The sequence below is a fragment of the Trichosurus vulpecula genome, chromosome 1 (assembly GCF_011100635.1).
Source record: "Trichosurus vulpecula isolate mTriVul1 chromosome 1, mTriVul1.pri, whole genome shotgun sequence".
NCBI lineage: Eukaryota > Metazoa > Chordata > Mammalia > Diprotodontia > Phalangeridae > Trichosurus > Trichosurus vulpecula.
The window spans coordinates 312,622,556-312,643,512 of NC_050573.1; the positions used below are offsets into that span (position 1 = coordinate 312,622,556).

At 36.8% G+C, this 20,957-nt stretch overlaps 1 pseudogene; it reads right to left on the minus strand.

Moving 5' to 3' along the window:
- LOC118837570 overlaps positions 1–20,957 on the minus strand; it is a 133,392-nt pseudogene that overhangs the window by 85,595 nt on the left and 26,840 nt on the right.

Sequence of the window (20,957 nt, forward strand, 5' to 3'; positions counted from 1 at the left end):
ATAAACACATACAAGCATTAGTGCATGTCCCAAAACTCTTAGTGCTGTTTTAAACTATTAATACTCAAAACTGAACTAAAGCTTTTGGAAAATCTTGTACATTAGGAAAGGAGTCAGATCAGATCAGTGTGTCAAAAAGTAGCAAAGACATAAAGAACAATGTGAAAACTTATTATTGATTCCATAATTATTGAACAAGCTTCTCTAAAGCACCAAAACATATATCTTACTTTTGTTATCATAAAGCTTTTGACTAAATTCTACACTCATGACTTATTTATGAGTACTACAAATAGATAAAATAGACCTAGGTATAGTAAGGACACCAGAGTATTTAATGTCCAAGTGGAAAAATCTTCTTTATTTAAGACATGCACAATTACAATTCATATAAAAGGTAAAATTTTTCTGGGAAATTTTAACCCATCATCATTCTGCTTAGCCTTAAATCTGTTTGCATCTTTCCTAAATGGAACTCAGTATGGTTTCCAAACTACACGAGTCAAATAAAAACATCTTATTAGTCACTTCATGTATATGAGAGATATCAAGCCATGTTGTTCCAGGAAAAAGTAAAATAAATGGTTTCTTCAACTTAAGAAATTTTTTCTCCTATGAAATATAAAATTTGATTTGGATGCTATAGGTGTAAAATTTAGGAGGTACACCATGGAAAGTTAGATACCTTGGTTTCTTCCATATTTGATAATCACAAAGAGCGCATAAAGATGTAGCACAGTGCCTGGCACATATTAAGCATTTTATGTTTAATGAATTGAATTATTGAGTTGAAGAAGAAGCATGAGACTGAATATGTTTAGGCTTATTGGTGTAATGAAATCAAGGTTATTTTGAAAGAACATGCTTAATGCAATTAACATTGATTCAATAACAATCTTACTGTTCACAGTTGGAATTATAAAATGGCCCATAAAGGATTTACAAAGTACCCTATAAAAAACATGTACAATGTTAATAAAACACGGGACCCAACACCCTAAGGCAACTATAGAAAGATGAACACTTCCATGACAAAAAGGAAAAAGAGAATTGATAGATGTTCTCAGAGCATATGACAACAGGTCAAAGACCTAGTGAAAAAGTGTTTTGGAATAAGCAGACATCACTTTACTAAGTGACAATACTAAAGGCTACTCAATCAGTCAATAAATCAATGTCAGGTTCATGTTATTGGGTTTCTTGAATGTAACCAAAAGTAGCTGAGCTCTATATGGAGCCCTCACAAAGCCCACCTTCACAGATTTACACATGGATTCAGCTTCAAACAAATGACTGTTGCATACAGATTTGCTGGTGGAAACAAAGGGTTTATGGTGACAATTCAGAACCAGGTCATTGCCTCTGGAATTTACAGGATTATGCTTCAGAAATTTGAATTTAGTAAGTATCATAGATTATACAAGGAAATAGTAGAAAAGGTTCAATATATCTCTATATAGAGTGTTAAAACTCAGCACCTACCAAATGTCTAGCAAGATATGACCTGATAACTACAATTATTCATCAAAAACTCACTATTTTTCATGAACTGACAGACAACACCCATACTGCAAATCCAGATAGACTTAGAAATATTCTAGAGAACTCAACCAATAAACTGTGCTAGTTCCAGATGATTATTACAGACTGGACCTACATTGTCCTGGACATAACATCCATAAAAGTTTAATTAAGGGCACGCTACTTTAAAACATTTTAATAGACACTTTCATTCCCAAAACACGTAATCTCCAAGCAAAATGGAACAAAAAGTTTTCAAAGTATTATATGGCTGAGAAAACCAAAATCATGAGGGAGCCTATTATCCCTAGCATCCTGATGGCTACTAAAGTTGTACTGAGGATGCTTCCAGTGGATGTACCAGGGATAAGATTACATGTTAATATTTTAATTCAGCTACAAAAAAAGAGTTGTTTTATGAACTAGACAATAGCACAGATAACATTGAACAGAAAGCCCTATTTTTTCCAAATGTGAGGAAGGGCAGAGCAAGGGAGATAGAGTCAGGGTAGAAAAAAATAAAAAGGAAGGAAGGGAGATGAATGAAAACCCTAAGAGACAGAGTTTCTAGGTAATTAATAATCAATTTATTAATTAGGCTATCCAGCAAACAATAAATTGATGGTCAGTGCTTTCTCTCAGTAACCAAAGATTCTAAGGGAGACCACAAAGTGCCTTAAATCCCTTCCAAAATGGAATTCCAATAACAAGTGAAAATGAACCATAATTGGTGGACATTTAATGAGGAGGTGGGCTAAAAGTCTTCAGCTCCTCCTGCTGAGAATGTGGTTTGATCATGAGACTCGACAGCCTCAAGGCATCCGAACAAAGGAAGCCAATCTATCTGGACTTTTCTGGCTAGTTTTCTCCTTCACAAGCCGGGTCACCCTAAACTGTAATGGAGATCAAGTACAGGGATTCCTTCCCCTAGGGTAAGGGCTCTCACAGACTGGATTCTGCTTATACTCTAAATAGAAATTAGGTCTTCTAGTTGAGTGGGGTCCCACATGGCCAAAATTGACAGACACATGACTTGAGGGCTGTGAGCAATCTCAATAGTCAGCCTTGCTCTTCAGAGATTAACTGACCTTTTCAAGGAGATCAGCCTTACCAGAAATAGAAAGAAAAGGGTGGATCACAATTTAATAATTAGTTGTTAATATAATGGTATAATATTAATTTCAGAAGGAAGGGAAGGAGGGAGGAACAGAGGGAGGGAGAGAGGGGAGAGAGGGAGGAAGAGAGGGGAGAGAGGGAAGGAGAGAGGGAGGGAGGGATAGAACTCATTGATTTTGAACTTTGGTAACTGAGAAAACAGGACCCTCATTACCTCATTAACAGAAATAAAAAAGTGAAGGGGAGGAACTAGTTTGGCAAGAGAAAGCAAATGATTAGTTTTCAGTGTGTTGAGTTTGAGTGAGGTACCAACAGGAAATATACAGCAGGAAACTAAAATTCAAATCAGAAAGGTCAGGATTAGAAAGAAAGATTTTGCAGTTATCAATATAGAGGTTATAACCTATATTATAGTTACATATAGCCTTAGAGTACATGACATGCATAAGAAAGAAAGCGTTCTTAGATATATAATGAGAGGTTGGTTCATTTGTAAGCCACCAAAGATAGCATCACTGTCATGGAAAATGCTGGGAGACAGGAATACTAGTGCATGGAGTGAGGTCTCCAACCAAGTTGCTCCAACCAGAGGTTTCCAGGAGTTGAAGAATCCAGATCTAGTGTTGCAGTTAGACCAGCAAAGAAAGTTAGATCAAAGGAGTACTGAGGATCAAAGATCTGGGAAACTAGCCCACTAGTGAAACTAATGCTACATAGGAACTGAGTTATATTGCAAAGTTCAATCCATCCCCCACCATCCAGAGACTGAGATGGTATGGGGGGAATTATGCTCTCCCATGTCTTGGGGAAAGTATTAGCAGATTTGGTCTTGAAGTAAGTATCCTTTCATAAAAGCTAATGCAATGTTACGAGGTTAAATTGAAATGGGGTGTTAGTCACTGGGTCCCTAAAATTGAGATGGTATATAATCAGTGGGGGCTGAATCCCCAAATCCTTCAAGGTACTAAAAAACTTTTTGGAGGGGAGGGGAATAGGGAAGGTAAAATGACCCACTTGGCTCTAAGAGAATGGAAACATAATCATATCTGCGTTACAGACGGAAGTGCATAAGGGCCATGGAAATCATACTTCCTTTTACCTTGCCTTGAACCCTTGTCTTGGAGTGATATCCCCTCTCTGGGTTTCAGTTCTAGATCTTCAGGCCACTTAAACTTCAAGAAAACCACTAAATTTTTTTTCAACTTTTTGACTGCTCATAGTTTTTCTCTGCCTCAGTAACATTTGAGTATTATCCTGCTTAGCTATTGTAGTTAATTACAAGAACAATATTAATTTGTCCACTGAGTTACCTTGTGAATTAGAAAGTTCTACCATCCATATTCACTGTTTATCATCCTTTCTTTTCATATGATCAAAGCAGAGAGAGTACTAAGACAAAAATTCTTTTCAATGGCAACAGTATGACACCCACATGCTGGGTTTTTTTTTCTAAAGAGAAAGAAGAAATTTTCTACTCCCTCTAAAAAAACAATCTGCTCCCTCCTGTGATTCTATAGTCATTATTGATATGAAAAATTAAATTAAAACTCTGAGCACCTGGAGTACTCTTCTGGGTAATCTGGCCATGATTTGAAGGAACCACTAGTAGATGACACTTTTTAAAATTAGTTCACACGGTGACAGCCTTGATCATTTCAGATGAATGGGATTTATGGTAATCAGCATTAAAATCCATGAGTTATTAAGAAAAACTCTTTATTAATGCAAGGGACCATGCAACTCATGAAATATTTATTGAAGGAATTAATATAATTGGGCTAGAACAAAGGATATAAGATGAAAAACCTTTTAAACAAAGCTAACCTATGCATTTAAATGAGCTTTCTACCTCTTAAACACTACTTCTTCCAATTGCTATTACTCTAAATCCAGTTCTGTTGTGGTATCAGATTAACTTGAACTAGGTCCAGATTTCTACTAAGTTTGCAATCCAATTGCTTCAACTTCTCTCCCATTTAGATCATTCAGTCTTCGATCCCTATATCATTCACCTGCTCTGGATTCTGTCAGATTCAGACTCTAATTACGTTTGCCTATTGTATTGATTGCCCCCAATCAATTATGAAAATAAGAGCTTCTGCATTTAGCTCACATTTAAGCAAGCAATTGTTCACCATGCTAACAATAATATTGAGGCAGCAAAACATTTAAATGGTAGCAGAAATGAATACTAAAACAATAGAAAGTAACCTCGGTCACATTTCTGCACAAGGACAATTTCATTCCCTTTTCAGAGCATTTTAGGAAACTAGCTTCTCTAAAAACTGATAACTCTGAAAAGGCAAGGTTCAGCTCTGCCCTAAGGAATAAGAAGTCTAAGTTTTCACTAAGACCTTCCTTGGCATTGCTATTGGAAAATAGTTCCTGCTTAAACTCCTCTACCTATGTTCTCTTTGGAATTATAGATATTCTTGGGAAATTATAATAATAATTCAGTTATTTCATAGTAACTACTATGCTTACTGACACAGGAGGCATCTCCAAATCATCTGTGTACCATATAATAAGACCATTGACTAGTTAGATCAAAGGTCAAAATTAACACCAAATTAAAAGAAAGGCAGATATTGACTTACCACTCATGTGACCTTAGGTAAATTACTTGTCTTTTCTAGACCTTGGGGGCAGGGGGTGGGGGAGTGAGGGTGCAGGGAAGGGGTTGAGGTTGAGCTAGGTGATTTTGAAAGTTCCTTCTCTCTCTATAGCTAGGTTCCTGGAAATTTCTGCCATTGGCTGCTTGTCACTCACCAGTCTCTGATGCATCCTCTGGATTGAATTGGCCTATTTCAGGTAGTGTTTATCATTAGCCAAGCCATTTCTGGTCTCTGAAAATTATTTTTAGTGCTTCCAGGAATCCTTGTTGGGCTTATGTCCAATTAACTTTTTTTTCCTTGAGCCTTTGCTGGTAGCTATTTTGACTTTATTGTCTTCTTCTGAGTTTGTGTCTTGATCTTCCTTGTCACCATAGTAGATGTGTGGTCAGATTCTTTTTGTTGGTGTTTGCTCATTTTTCCACCCTATTTCCTGATTTGGACTTTGTGTTAAAGTTAGGCTCTGTTCCCAAGATGGTGAGGCAGGTGAGGGAGGGGCACTGTCTCAAGCTTCAGGTTTTTTTCACATTGCTGTTTTGAGAACTAGTTCTTAGGGTTGGGAGTTTTCAGTGCTTCCAAGATGGCATGATATGAGGAGAGGTGTGGTCACTGATCTTCTGGCTTGCACTTTGGTCCTTACCCAGGAAGGGCGCAAGATCGCTTGGAATTACAATCTATACTGCTTCTCAGGACCCCTAGGACTGGAAGTGATACTGTTCCTCAGGTCCCTGATCCCTTGGGACCAAAAGTGATACTTCCTGTCAGGGATTTTACTGAAAATGCTCCTCTCCACCCTTAAACTATGACCCAGAAGTGAGTATAGGCAATGGAGTTGCCAAATGGTCTTGCATCCAGTGCTAGCACAGGAGTCCTCTGTAATCTCTTTCTGACCAGTTGCCAGGTCCCCTTACCATCTCTAGCTTGAGAGCTCCAAGCTGCTATTGATACTGTCACCCACCACCTAGTCCCTTCACTGATGTTTTATCTATATGGGCTCTAGGCCAGCATCCACCCTCAAATCACAGATTTCTCTTTCCTATCTCCTAAGTTGACTTAGGTCAGAATATTTCAATCTGACCTTTTGTTAGCTGTCACTAAAAAATTTGATTTGAGGCATTATTTTAAAGTTGTTTTGAGGGCTATGTTGGAAGAGCTCAGATGAGTGCTTCCTCTACTCTACCATCTTTGCTCCACCTCCAGAAGTACCATTTCTGGTCTCTGATACAGCTCTTGTTCTCTATTTGCTTCCTTATGGTCACAAATCCCTGTAGATAATTTTGTCAACCCATACTGTTCACAGCGGTCTACCCAATATTCACTAAACATGACTTACCTTCTTATCTTCCTGCCTTTGTTCAATGCCATTTCCTCCACCAGGAGAGACTTCCTCTATATCTATTAAAATGCTACTTGTTTTCCAAGGCCTAGATAAAATTTAATTTAATAACATTTTAAAACACTTACTATGTTCAACACTTACTATACATCTCATGTCTATTTTCCCTATATCCTTTCAGATAAAATCAATCTGAGCCATGAACCCTCTCAGTCTTGTAGCAATTAGAGTCCTTATTTTCCCAATGAGCATTCCTGATCTGGGGCCAACGCATCCTAGGAAATTCAAAGGATAAGTACAAAAGTAGGAGATTGTCCTATAATTAAAGAAACAGGAGTGCTAAACCTCAATATTAGTTGAACCTTTCAAGAAAGTAAGGAGAGGACTAAGCGTTTGCCAAACTCAAGTAGGAATGTAGGCCACTCAACTATACATAAGAATTCCTGTGGGCTATGTATGAACTTAGTTTTTAAAAATAAGATTACCCATGTTTTGTTGTATTTCTATTTGTTTTGTTAAATATTTCCCAGTTGCATTTTGATCTGGTTCAGGCAGCACTTGGTTGTACTTTAGGCCACATGTTAGATACCTCTAGCCTAGATTTTCATGAAGAATTTAGCCAATACCCTCATGCTATACACATGGAAAAATGGAAAGTTGAAAGATAGATGATAGAATAGTTAGTTGGATTCAGAATTAGGTTTACTATACAGACAGTAATCATTAATAATTCATTATTGTCTTGGAAATAGGTATCTCACAGTGTACCTCCAAAATCTGTGGTTCTTTGCTTTTTTAACATTTTTTATCAATGCCTTGGAAAAGGTCATAAATGGCATGCTTGGTAATTTTGTAGATGTCACACGTCTAGAAGGGACAATAGCTGTTGTCCTTCATTCTTGAAGAGGACCAAAAGGGCATCACTATGTTGGGGTCAAGGTACAGTGCGTGCAACTCTGGCTGGTCAGACCAATACAAGCTCAGAAGGCTCTACCACAGGTCAGACACAAGTCATCCATATGAACATTTGGAGTGGAAGTGTCTAAATTTGGGCATCTCATGTTTCTTTTGAGCTACTGCAATTCTGCTTTGCTCCTAGATCACAGCACCTTCTTTCATGCAAACACACCGTGCTGAGTGGTCCTGTGCCAATGTCTCCCATGCCTCACAATTGATTCCAAAGTTCTTCAGAGAAACCTTGAGGCTGTCCTTGTAGCACTTCTGACCTCTATGGTTTGTGTGAGCTCTCTGTAAAATAGTCTTTTAGGCAAACATACATTTGGCATTTGAACAACATGACCAAGCCATTGGAATTGCACTCTGCAACTAACTATTTGAGAAAGGAACTCAATGTCTGGTACCTGTTATTGCCGGGTGATCTTCAGAATCTTCTTAATGCAATTCAAATGGAAGAGATTCACTTTCATGGCATGGCACTGGTATACTGTCCAGGTTTCATAGGAATACAACAATGAGGTCAGCACAATGGCTCTGTAGACCTTCAATTTGGTAGTCTAATACCTCTTATCTCCCACGTTTTCCTTCAGAGACTCCCAAACGCTGAGCTAGCTCTGGTAATATATGTGTCAACCTCATCATCTAGGTGTACATCCCTGGAAAGTATACTGCCAAAGTAAGCGAATTTATGCATAGCATTCAAAATTTCTCCCCTTGTTGTAAAATGGAAGGGACAGCTAATGATAACAGAGACGCGATTGAAAAAGATATTGACAACCTACAAACACTGAACTAAATTGAACAAAATAAAATTTCATGGGGATAAATGTACAGTTTTGTATGTTAACTCAAAAAATGAACTTCACAAGCACACAATGCAGGAGAGAGAGAGAGAGAGAGAGAGAGAGAGAGAGAGAGAGAGAGATGATGATGATGATGATGATGATGATGATGATGATGATGATGATGATGATGATGCTGCTGCTGCTGCTGCTGCTGCTGCTGCTGGAAATTTGTTTGGAAAAGATGTAGAAGCTTTAGTAGACTGAAGGCTTAATCCAAACCAGTAGCAATATTAGCTTTTTGTTTGAGGTCAGCTTATGTCATGTCATCCCTTTGTTCCTTCCTCACTTTCATTTCAGGTCCAACACTGATAGTTCAAGGTGCACCATCTTTAACCATTAAACATTAAAGACAAGGACAGCTATTCCTATTTTCTCTAAAAGTTTTTTTCCCTCAATTAAAGCTCTCCCATGCAGTCTTCTTTTTTCTCTGGATCTATTCTCCTAATCACATAGTCTTTCTAATCTGATTCATTCATTCTGGCCCTTCTCTAGAGCAGGGCTTCTTAAACTACTTCCACTTGCAACCCCTTCAGCACTTCTTAAACTGTGGGTCAGAACCCCATATGGGGTTGCAACCCACAGTTTAAGAAGCGCTGCTAGAGTATTTGTAGTTTTAAAAAATTATGGGATTTTTTAGAGTTAAAAAATTATGAATATTTGTGAAACAACCATTCGATCAATTTATAAATGCTAAGTATTTTAAAATGTTTTTCTTCTGGATGAACATGGTTGTTATCATACAGAAGCATATTTCACTAACTCAGTCATCTGAGTCCTCAAGAGTTAAGAGAAACATTACAGGGAAACATTTTATATATTTTCTTCGCACGTAATTTTTCCATTCTCCTTATCTCAAATCTTCTTCTGTTACCTTAACACCAGCATAGCTTACTAAGAGATTGGGCTGATTTCCCTCAAGTAATTAAGGCCATTACTTAACAAGTCCTAAAATTGATTCAAAACACTTTTTGTGAACCAGCTCAGGGACTTATTTGTTGGGTCCTAGAACAGATTTAAAATTGTATGATTCTTTTTTACTCCCTATCATTTATCTCTTTAAAAAAACATCATTTACTCGGGATGGAGTAAAAAATGGTATGAGGGAGAAGGAAAATAATTTATTACTTATTTTTCTTTGAAAGATCCTTTACAATTTGCATTCATTCTTTCCTTCCACTAGTGCCTTAAATATGTACTCTACTACATCTGCACTATAATGTTTAATTTTACTTGAACATGTCTTGCCTTTTCCAGCTCTGCCCTTTTGCTCCTACTACTTTCTATCTCCATTAGGAATGTGCTCCCCTCCCACCTCGTCTCGCTGAAATATTACTTAAACCCTCAAAGAGCCAGCTCAAATTTTACTTCTTCCATGAGGCCTTCCTTCATCATAAAAGCATTTTTTGCTTTCTCTGAACTTGAATTGGAAAAGGGCATAAGTAGAATGCTTAGTAACTTTGCAGATGTCACATATCTAGAAGGGACAGCTAATACATTAGGTAACAGAGCCAGGATAAAAAATGATTTTGACATCCTACAATACTGAACTGAATTTAACAAAATAAATGTATGATTTTTTACTTACTTATTTGTACTATTTTCACGGAATTCATCACTTCTCTCACATTATACTTATTTATTATGTAGGTGTACCATTTCCCCAAGCCAAATTTCAACATCTTTCATTAATTCAGATATGAATGGCAGTGTGGTAGAGTAGATAGAGTGCTGACTCTACCATAAAGTCAGTATTCTATCTGCTATACTATATATACTATACATGTAGAACCATCAGTTACAGCAAATGGAGAAGTTTTGAATGCTGTGGATAAGTTCACTTACCTTGGTAGGGTCCTTTCTGGGGATGGACATGTTGATAATGAGGTTGCCACAAACACTGCCAGAGCCAGCTCAATGTCTGGGAGGATCTGAAGGAAAGTGTGGGAGAGAAGAGGTATTAGATTGACTACCAAACTGAAGGTCTGCAGGGCCACTGTGCTGACCTCATTGTTGTATGCCTGTGAAACCTGGACAGTATACCAGTACCATGACAGGAAACTGAATCTCTTCCATTTGAATTGTCTTAGGAACATTCTAAAGATCACCTGAGGTCCTCACTTGAACTAAATTGCCAGGCATTCAAACTCTGCTTCAGAGAGTCTAACTCCAATGGACTAGCCACATTGTTTGAATGCAAAAATATTTGCCAAAAAGACTATTTTATGGAGAACTAACACAGGGCAAGCACTCACATGGTAGTCAGAAGAAGCGATACGACACTCTCACAAGGTCTCTCCTAAGAACTTTGGAATTGATTGTGTGACATGGGAGACACTGGCACAGGACCATTCAGCATGGCATGCTCACATCAGAGATGGTGCTGTGCTTAATGAGCAAAGCAGAATTCAAATAGCTCAAAGGAAATGCAGGATGCACAAATTTAGAGTATCCACCCCAAATGTTCACATGGGCTATTTGTGCCCAACCTATGGTAGAGCATTCCAAGCTCCTATTGATCTGATCAGTCACAGTCTGACGCAATGAAACTTGACTCTAGGTATCATAGTGATGTCATTTTGGTCCTCTTCAATAAAGAAGGACAACAACCAACCAACCATAGGCTATATATACCACATACCACTATCATACTATATATAGTATATAGTATAGTAAATAGTATGGTATAACTATACTATTTACTTTCAACCCACATCTGCTTGACTGGGTGTGAAGCAGATGTTGGTTGAAATTCTGCCTCCAAATTTTACTAGCTATGTTACCCTGGGCAAGTGATTTAATCTCTATAAACATCTATTTCCTCATCTTTAAATTGGGAATAATAAAACCTATAGCACCAAACTCACAAGGTTTTTGTGAGGCTTAAATGATATTTTGTATATAAAGTATTCAATAAACTTTCAACAAAATATAAATATCATCTATTTATTCTATTCAACAAACATTGGTAAAGTTCTACTGTAGCAACTATATGAATTGTGCTAAGTACTTAATTTTTGAAAAATATGAAAATAGTCCTTGACTTTGAAGAGTTATAGTCTCGGTCTAGCCAGAGAAGAAAAAAAATAGGTAGGTAGGTAGATAGATAGATAGATTGATAGATAGGTAGATAGGTGTGGGTGTGGGTATGGGTATGGGTGTAGGTATATATATATCTATGTATTCCTATATACATAGATATATATACAACACGTGTATATATGTGTATGTATACACATATATATTGTACGTATCAAATTGTGTGTATATATTGCATTGTGTATATATTGTATGTGTATATATATATTTATATCTGCATGTATGTGTATATACATACACATATATGTGTGTGTGTGTATGTGTGCATACAAACAAAATAGATATAAGGTGATTTGGGAGAAAAGGCATTAATAGATGGAAGGAATCAGGAAAGGCCTCGTACTTGAGTTGTACTTGAGGTAGTACTTGAGTTAGCCTTGAGGGAAAAAACAGCCTCCTCACAGTTGTAATATTTTGTCACAAAGAAATCTCATCTGGCTATCTTTTGACTTCCCCTTCCTAATAAAGTTCAGTTGAGCTCAGCTGAGTTGAGAGCTAACATAGAAAAATCAGCCTAGCAGCCTGGGCTAGCAATGGTTTCGTAACCTGGCTACAGGCAGCCTTGAAGAGGGAGATAGATTGGCCCCCTTATCAGAGCTATTAGTAACAGTTTCTACCTTTCTGTCCCCATAGAAAAAATGTACTGCATCCATGATTGTGGTCAGAGCTTACAGTTTAATAGAGAAGAAAAGAAATGCACACAAACAACTATTATATGAAAGAGGTTGAGATAAGTGCAAAGGAGAGTTTCAAATATCAGTATGAAAAATTTGAGGATTGAGAGAGAACTTTCAATGGGCAGGGGGAAAATTTTAGGGAAGGCCTATCATTGTCGTTCATCCTTTGTTCTCTAGGAAGTGGATGTCTCAACTTGTAGGCTGCGCAAAGCCATCAGCCTCACTCTCTCCTCAAGGGTCAATTGAATCCAATGGCAAGACATAGGTCAGGACAACCGCATTTGGCCCAGATGCAGTGGGAGACCTTGGCCTTTTTAAGCTAAGGTCTTTTCCAGGTCTCAGTTTGTCTGAGGCAACACCCATTCAGTGATTTAAGACTAGGTAAGAAATAGGGCAAAAGATGTTTGCCTACTCAAAAAAAAATCAAGCTGGGAGGGGAAGACCCTGGGGGTTTCTCACCAGAACTGGAATAATTGCTATTTACACTCACTCTGAACCATCAAAACCCAAACAATGACCAAATGAGGCTTGGGCTGAACCCTATTATTGGCCAATCAGTGAGAGCCAGAGTGATTTGGGTTTAAGTCATGCTCCGACAGCTCCATTTCAATCCCAATGGGCTTTATCAAAACTTGTTTTTTCAGAGCTCTATTTCAAGTAGTTTCAGGCTTCAATGAATAAATGATACCTGAGTCAGACCTGGTGGGGGGGGGAGGGTGCTGTGTGAGGAGTAGATAAATGGTGATGGGTCTGGAAAGGAGTCCATTCCAGAGATGAGGGAAAATGGGAGGGAAGACTTAGAACTGGGAGAAGACAACACAAAAATACTAATTAATAACAATAATAATAAATGATTATTATAGCTAACAGTTATTTAGCACTTTAAGATTTGCCAAACATTTTATAAATATCACCTCATTTTATCTTCATAATAATCCCAGAAGATAAAATCAATTATTATCCTTATTTTGGAAATGAGAAAATAAGAAAATTGAGGCACATCAACCTTAAATGACTTGCCCAAGGTCACACAACTAGTAAATGTCTGAAGCAAGAATTGAACTCTGGTCTTCCCAATCCCAGGTCCATGCTTAATAGCACCACTTAAATGAGAAAATAGTCAAGTTTGGCTGGAACACAGCATGCATAAAGGGCAGTAACAAGAGGTAGGTATGGAAAGGTAAGTTAGAACCAGATTGTGCCAGACTTTGAATGCCAGGATCAAAAGTCCATAGTTTATTCAGCAAGAAATAAAGAGACACTGAACAAGGTATCTGAGTCAAAGAGTGATATTATTAGAAGAGCAAGGGAAGATTAAGAATATTATTCAGACATTTGTGAGATGCACATTAAAAAAAGAATTGATTGGTAGTAGAGAAAGGTCAGGTGAAAAGACCTGACAGACATGAGCAAAGGGAATCACTGTAGAAGTTGAGAAGGGGGTATAGAGGCATATTATCTCTGAGTTAATCTATATTGAGTTTTGAGAAATGTGAAATTATGTCTGGCTAATCTAGCATTGTGAGCTCAACAAACCTAGGTGTTCTGTGACCTTAAATGTGAAATGCTGATTTGGCTGCAATTTATCTGGAATTATGAAGCCTAGAGACATTTCTCTGAAAGACTGAAATGTGTTTCATTAATACCAGCATGAATGGAGATGTTTTCAAAAGAATAGGATGTTGAAAAGAGAATATGGTATCCCCAATTTGGGAGGTCACAGAAATTAGGACAGATTCTAATCTGAATGGACTGAGTAAGGGGAAGGAGAGGAGCCAAGAGAGGAAATGAATGTAGCAAATGATATGCAGAGGCCTATTCCAGTTTTAAAAATTACCTCTCCCCAAGAGCTGACACCAACCACAATGATCCAGCAGTGGTTGGCTTCGATAAATTACACAATAATCAGAGTAGTTTATTTGGCACATAAACAGGATACAAATAATAAATGCTAAACAGACATAGTTTCCTCTGAAAGATACTAAACTCAAATTACCCACATCTGTGACTCATTTTAATGATAGCTACATCCACCCATACAGATAAAAAACCATTTCCTCATAGACCAGAATCCCCTAATGCTACCAGAATTGACAATATAATTAAAACACAAAGTAATAGATAATTTATACAGCTTTATTGGAATAATTCTGTTGATATTGAAATGCCAAAGCAAATATTTATCCAATTTTAGTTGGCTATCACTTATAGGCCACAGACCCCACATACCACCTGTTCTTTTCTGTCTTTACTTACTATTGCCTTCTCCTTTCTCTGTGCTTTTATTACTAATTTAAGGTTCTACTTCTGTGAAAGCTATCCCCACTCTTATGGTGAGCTCACATAGCACATACCAACTCATATTAAAGAAGAAAATGGTTCATTTGTATTTGTGAAGGAAGGCTGATGCTTCCTCTCCTTTAAAACCTTCCTTAAGATATTTCTTAAGATCCAATATAAAACAATCAAAATTCTCTTTAATAGTATAACGACTATATTATAGTTTGCCATTTTGCTTCATCTCCCAATGGATGTAAAATTTAAGGAGATATTTGAGTATTATCATAGAATCACTTATGTAGAGTTTTAGGGGTCATCCAGTCCATGTAGCCCAACTCTAATATTACAGATGAGGAAACTCAAGCCAAGGAGAGGTTAAGTGGCTTACCTGAGGTCAAGTAGTAAGTAGCAAAGTCAGAATTCAAACCCAGGTCCTCCAACTCCAAATTCGGTGCTCTTTTCGCTATACCATTCTTTCTTTTGCAAAGTTCCTTTGTAATGGTGTGGGGGAGAAGCAGTTGGATTATCTGGAGAGAAAAGAACATTAAGGACTTGAGGCCTTTTAATATTGTAATAGCAAGCAAAGTGGAACTTTTTGTTGTCTTTTGTTTTGGAGTGCTTCTCAGCACTAAGGCAATCACGTGCCTTTGATTGAGTCTTGCCTTTGTTTGTAGAAGGCCCACACCCTTTCCTAGTTAGGTCATGAGAAGTGTGAAACCCTCAAGAGGTGTGAAACCCTCAAGAGGTGGGAAGCACTCTGACCCTGAAGAAGTGTATATATACTCTGAGGTTAGCAATTTGTTTGGGGTTCATTCATTGGAAGGGTGTTGGTGTGGAGACTCTGGGTAGCCATTAAGGAGCCCCCCAGCTTTGAAAACCTAGATGTTCATGCTTCTCTCTGGTAGGTATGTATGTACAGCTTTGGTCAGACAGCTGTCTGACAGCCTGTCTGTTGACTTGTATTATTTGCTCTGTTCATATTTTCTCTGTTTGTAATTTCTGTTTGTATTTGCTCTGCAGTTCAGGGTGCTGACTTTTTCCCCTGAACTAAGTGAATGATATGTATATGTTTAATTAAACTGAGATTGTTAACCCCTTAAAGTTGCTTTCCTTAGAAAAACAGATCAAAGAACCTGTGCTAGCAGCCCTTCTGTGTGCTGGTATTATTGGTCTTTCACCCCCACAACAGCTGTTAGCATCATTGTTGTTACAAATATGAATCTTGAATATGTGCTATTAGTTTTGAAAAGAAAAGTAACATTGAATGGAAATTAATTCAAGTCATAATAAAATTAAATTCTTTCAGAATTTTTAAAATTCATAATCCCCACCCAGTTAAATATGTGAATTATAGAAGTAATGCCAAATGAAAATTTCTCCACATCTAACTCATCATTCTCTAAAATACGTTTTTGGTTACCACATGCTTGTCTACCACTTAAGCTTCTTGCCCCTTATGGGTGAAATAACACTTTTTAAAACTTATAACAAATGATATTTAGGAGAACAGCAGATGACCTTCCTAATTCCTAATCCACATTTATCAACCTCTACACCCCCTTCCATTTTTTTAAAATCATGGATGAAATACATTGGCAATGTATCATACATGTCCATGGTTTAGTATTACATGGAAAAACTAAACTATATTTCATGAAATTATGAATAATGACTAGAGAAAAGTTATTTTTTCTTTGTTGCTAACTTTTCTTAGTCATTTCTTATTACTATGATACATTGCCAACATATTTCATCCATGATTTTTAAAAAAAGCTGTGAAACAAATGGAGAGGTGTTTATGAAAACCTCTTTTTGCCATCTTTCATTTTTAATCAACTTTGGATGGAAGAAACTTTGATCTGAGGTTATTTTTAACATGGATCTCAGGACCCACATTGTTTCCTTACCTAGTACAATATTAAGAAATGACTCTTTTTAAAAATAGCAACAAAACAAACAAAAATGTGCTTAAATAACTGAGTGAATAGATTAAAGAGAAGGGGATAAAGAGAATAAATTAATTGACAAAAGACATCATGGTGTTCTACTCAGAATAATGCCACATATGTGTGTCTCCATATAGGGAGAATATTAACACATCTTAGGTCTTTCTGACTCTATATTCTTTACTTCCTTCAAAGACTAGATCAAAATAATGATTAAAAAAATTAATAGACCAAGTAGAAGATGGATGAGGACTGGTTTAGGAACAGCTTGAGGGCAATGATTTAGTATATTCGACTAACTGGAAGTTTGGTATGAATCATTCATATTTAGGTAGAAAAGTCTAGATGACTCTGTGAACATGGATTGTGGTTTGCTCTGCATTTCCAACAAAACTCTAGTCTAGAAACTGTCTATAACCTCCATTTCACTCTTTGCCCCCAAAAGATCTAGTAGAATGTTCAGTGACTTCTCAATAAACTTACGCTTATCCAAGTTATAAAAACCAAATCAATCAAAATTTTAAAGATAACTACAAATCTTTTTATCTTTCTCTTTAAGGAATATTGTTATATATTTTTGTAGATAACAAAACTTTATTAGGAAGGGAGAAAGTCATTGCTTGTTCAAGGAAGCCAAATCATTGATGAATTTGGCAGAGAAAATCATATTTAATCCCCCCCAAAAATTAAAAAATAATTATCAGGAATTGAGATGACGTTAGTTGATTAGACTTGCTTAAATCATTCATATAAAACTTCTTTTCCTATGTGTAACAAATTGTAATCAATGAGTAAGATGTTTTGGACATGAAATTAAATGTGTATATTAAAACACACAAAGACAGAAAATCTATCTTTTCAGCTCTGTATGAATGAATGTACTGTGTGAAACTAAGGTTGAGAGACCTTTCTTCTACCCCTCTTCTTCAGTTTGCTATTAGAATTATTCTCAGAGAGAATGGGTAAGAACAATTGACGTAGACTTGTGAAAGGGGAGGATAGGCCAAAAAAATAGTTCGCTAATTGTTTTACTATTTGCAAAACACTTTATAGGCATTATTTATTTGATACTCACAACTCTGTGAGATAGGTACTCTAGGTATCTTTATGCCCATTTTAAATTAGAGGAAACTGAGATTCAGAATGATTGTGACTCAACAATAGTCACACAGAGGGGCAGCTAGGTGATGCAGTGAGTAGAGCACGGCCCTGGACTCAGGAGGACCTGAGTTCAAATCTGGCCTCAGACACTTGACACTCTTACTAGATGTGTGACCTTGGGTAAGTCACTTAACCCCAGTTGCCCTGCCTTCCCCCCTCCAAAAAAAAAAGAATTAAAAAAAATGATAGTCACACAGCATTAGAGGTAGAATGTGAACCTAGGTTTCTCCTAACTCCAAGGTCAGTGCCTTTTTTTTATTACTGTATCACATTGGGTTAACACTCAAAGAGGGAATGAAAGAAAAAAAGAAAAGGTAAAGAAAAAGAGAGATCCTCCTCATCATCTGATTTGATTTGATGCCTTTATTGTCTCCAAAACTAGCACTCTTTGCCCCTTCCTACAACATATGTAACAACCTTACCTCCACCAAGATCCCCAAGGCATCCAAAATGCTTCAATAGCACTATAATTAAACAACAAAATATATTCTTTCTCAGTTGGCAAACATCACTATTGTTTCTAATCCTGTTTTCTCAATTGTTTTATATTTTGCAGATGTTGTTGCCCATTACTTAAATTCTCACTATGCCTCATAAATAATCATCCCAATAATTGTGTTATGTATGTGGAAAGCTAACTTTTAAATCTCAGAGATGAATTTTTATTTTGTCAATTAAAGTATATTCTAGTTGAGTTGTAAAATAGGTGATTGAGGTAAGTCTTGGGCTTCTTGCGTTGGTTATATTACTTGTGTTACACTAATAACTGGTTCAAGGCTTAGATGCAATAATTGCCCCATACAGTTACCATAATTTGGAGAGAACAAAAAGACCACAGGAGCTGGGCTAGAAGGATAAATGCATTCAAAACATGACACTTCTCTCGGGAAGCCTTAAGTATAAAAAAGTGGGCTTGGCATATCACTCATAGATATGTTTTTGAAGAATATACCAAATTTTTTGAATGACACAGCAGAGAAAGAAAGAAAAAAATTAAACTTTTTTTTTAATAAAACCACTGACCTCAAAGGAAAGGACTGATTCCAAGAAACAAATTGAATTTGTATGCATAAGAGATTAAATAAAGCTTTCAGCAGCTGGGTTCAGGTTTCAGCTCTCCTAGGAATCACACTTCAAGAAACAAAGTCCTACCCTTTAATGGAAGAGATATGAGGTCAAAGATGGAGACAGATGACCATACAATATTTAGCAATACATTTACTTTAAAGCATGATAATCAAATAAATCTTTTAAATTTGAAAGCGCTGTCCTCAAGTTGGGGTCAGTTTATGACCCAGGTATATACCAACAGCTATGCTTCCCCATATTTAACCTACAGCTTCTGTCTCCTCCTCTCACTAACAGGCCCTGGCTCCTTCCCACTTCCCACCAGTGTTTCCCTTGAATAAATTCTGAGCATGTGTGGTAGGAGAAGGAAACTGTCCTTGAGATTTAATTGGCTCAGGCCATTACATAATTTTCAGGGTTACTTGAGTACAGATCAGCCAGGATAAAAGGATATGAAGCTCTTCTCCCAGGCTTCACACCAAACTAGCAAGAGAACCAACAGTGATGAGAACTATGCTTAGCTGAATCCATGTTGTTTCCTGGAGGAAGACCCCTTCACTCCTCTGAATATTCTTCTTTTACCATGGCTAACTAAACCTCCTTCTGTCAATTTTTGATGGGAGGATCAGAGTGCTGCTAGTGGAACCTTCCTATGGGATATGGGATATTGCATTGTGATGCTCCTGTACTGGCACTTCTACAAGGGTTTTCAGGGAGCCAGAGAGTAGGAATGGATTGGTTATTTATTGGACAAGACTGGCCGAAACGAGGTGATAGGCAGAGTGTGTCATGAAAAGAAGGTCTATAAATACAGATGAATTGTTTGGGAGGAGCAGGGCTGCTATAGCACCTGCAATGTTAGGTCCTTTAGAAAAAAAAAAGGTTTATTAACTTCAAACTTCATCAAAACCAGTTTGACATATTTTACACCTACCTACATAAGAATAAATTTCAACTCATGAAAATTGCTAAGAAAGGGTAGATAACACCCTGATAAAGTGAGGATTCAAAAAGACAGCAACAAAGTAGGATATTGAGCCACAATCTTTTTCAGTATAATATTATCTTTTTCAATTAACCAAACATCATATTCTCTTCCTCCCACCTCCCCCTCAAAGAAAAAGAAAACCCTTTTACCAAATAGGCATTTTGAAGCAAAACAAATTTCCAAGAATATGTGTCAATCTGCATCAACTCCATCATTTCTCTGTCAGGAGGAGTAGCATATTCCATCATTAGTGATCTGGAATCGTGACTTATTATATTGATCAGCATTCTTGAGTCTTTGAAAGTTGTTTATCTTTACAGTATTGTCATTATTGTATAATTTTTTCTCATAGTTCTGCTCACTTCACTCTGCAACAGTTCATAGAAGCTTTCTCAGATATCTTTGAAATTGTCCCTTTCATAATTTCTTAAATTACAATGATATTCCATTATGTTCATAGATCATAATTTGTTCAGCCATTCCTCAGTTGACAGAGCCATCCTATAGTTTCCAATTCTTTGCTACTACAAAAAAAGATGATAAAAATATTATTGTACATATGGGTTCTTGTCCTCTTTCTGCAATTTCCTTAGGGCATAGGCCAAGTAATAATATTTCTGGGTCAAAGGGTAGGTTTGGTAACCTTGTGGACATAACTCCAAATTGCTTCCCAGGATGGCTAGAACAATTGATAGCTCAACCACTACTAGATTAAAGGCTATTTTCCCTAGACCTCCTCCAATATTTGTCACTTTTCATTTTTCGTAACTTTGCCAATCTGATGGGTAAAAGGTAGAGATTTATTAATTTTTATTTTTCTAATTATTGGTGATTTTGAGCATTTTATATAGCTACTAATAACTTAGATTTCTTCTTCTGACAGCTGTCTGTTCATATCCTTTGGCTATTTATCAATTCAAGAATTGGATCTTATTCTTACAAATGTGAATCAATTCTTATAAAGCTTGGAAATTAGACCTTGATAACAGAAACCTGGGCAAGGAATTTTTCTTCAGTTACTGCTGTTCCTTCTAATTTTAGTTGAATTGGTTTTGTTTGTGCAAAAGCTTTTTAATTTTATGTAATCAAAATTTTCAATTTTATCTTCTGTGATCCCCTCTGTCCTTTTTGGTCATGAACTCTTCTCCTATCTGTAGATCTGAAAGATAATTTCATCTTTGCTCCTCGAATTTGTTTAATGTGTAACTCCTTATGACTAAACTATATATCCATTTAAAGTTTATCTTGATACACAGTGTCAGTTTTTAGTCTTTACTTACTTTTCTGCTAGACTGCTTTCTAGATTTTCCAACAGTTTTGAGTTCTTATCCCAACATCTGGGGTCTTTGGTTTT